This window comes from Sinocyclocheilus anshuiensis, unplaced genomic scaffold, assembly GCF_001515605.1.
Source record: "Sinocyclocheilus anshuiensis isolate Anshui unplaced genomic scaffold, SAMN03320099.WGS_v1.1 scaffold536, whole genome shotgun sequence".
NCBI classification, from domain to species: Eukaryota; Metazoa; Chordata; class Actinopteri; order Cypriniformes; family Cyprinidae; genus Sinocyclocheilus; species Sinocyclocheilus anshuiensis.
The window spans coordinates 2,090,576-2,092,190 of NW_015557179.1; positions in this window are offsets into that span (position 1 = coordinate 2,090,576).

Consider the following 1,615-nt stretch of genomic DNA (forward strand, 5'->3'; position numbering starts at 1 on the left):
TGTAATGCTGAATTTTGCATTCAATTTCTCCCTAGCCATTTGAAAAATGGAATCCAATAATCAAACCAAACTATGTGAGTTACTGTATAATATTGCTGCTTTGACTGGACCACATTGTTTTACAGTGCACATACAAACTCCCTATGTTGTTTTTATCATGCTGTTTGCACATGCACTTTGTTTTACTCAATTACCGCCAGATTATTGTACTGAAATTGTAACAAATGACATATTTGATTGGCTGAAGTGTTTTTTTGTTTCTTGCAATGCACTTATTATTAGTGTGTAGTGTGTCCTTAGTCTTTTTAATCTCCACCACATGCTGTAAATATTTGTCAAAAATATATCATCAGATTTCCTTTATGCAATTAATTTATTCCTTGAATATTACAAAATTGTTTTTCTAGTTTGTTTTTTAAATGCTGTATTTAGTGCTGTCTACAGTTTTTTTTTTTTTTTTTTTTATGAAAATGTGTGTTATGAGATATTCCCATAATTATTCAACTTGTTTTTAGCAGTGTGTTATCAGTAACATTTGGTCAATTTTATCTTAAATGCCAAAGGAAAAAAAAGGACTAAAAGGACTTTTAGTTTGTTTTACACTAAGACGTAATAAATGTGATTTTTTTTGTCCCCTGACTCAGAAATGTAAATACCTTACAAATTATTATAATAAACAGAACATTTAGTACATATTTTAATTACTACTAAGAGGCTGACTACATAACTACTGTAGCACAGACTAAATGCTGGTGTAAATCCAATATCTGAGCAACCACAAGAATGCATACAGATTAAATTTAAGGGCATTGCCTCTCCAGGAGAACATACTGTATATCACTCTGTGGCAATGGACACAGTCTTTCCTTTTTTAACCCTAAAGTACTAGTTTCTCTGTTGTTTTCAAGGCAGCCAAACGATAAACAACTTTTATCGTTTTTTCTTTTCTTTTCACAACATCACATAACGGGGCTTTAAAGGGTCCAGCTTCCCTGCACTAGATTCACAAAAACAACTGCTACAGAAATATGCACAATAAATTACTTCATAAATGAGCTTGTGGTGAAAATTATGGATTTCACTTAGTTTGTTAAAAAAATGTAAACAATTAATTAATGTACACGTGTACACACAAAGTTGCCCTTAAATAGGGATGATATTCCAATGAAAGTGCACGCAATGGGTTCATAATGCACAGGCTAACCATAAACAGAAATAAAGTGCATACCTACGTAGATCTACTCTGTTTTACCTGCTTCACAAATTGTCCCAACATTTGTTGAATTTCTGAATCGCTGGCAGACAACAGGCAACATGAAAGGACCAAAAGTACATGATCTCTTATTTCAGCGCTCATTTTGTTCAGTGTTCTTAAGTAAATTTACGTTAATATTTTACTGAGTGAGAACCCACTCCGAACGATTCAGATTCATTTAAAATAACAGACTCAAACGAGTGATTCACTCATCATGCATCCGTTCAGATTAACAAATAACATTTTCTATCAGAATTGGCAAAGATCATGTGGTCAATCTCTGTCTGCTCAAATGTTGGATTTATTTATTTATTTTGTGTACATGTTCACACAATAAATCAGAGACACAGAGCATAATTT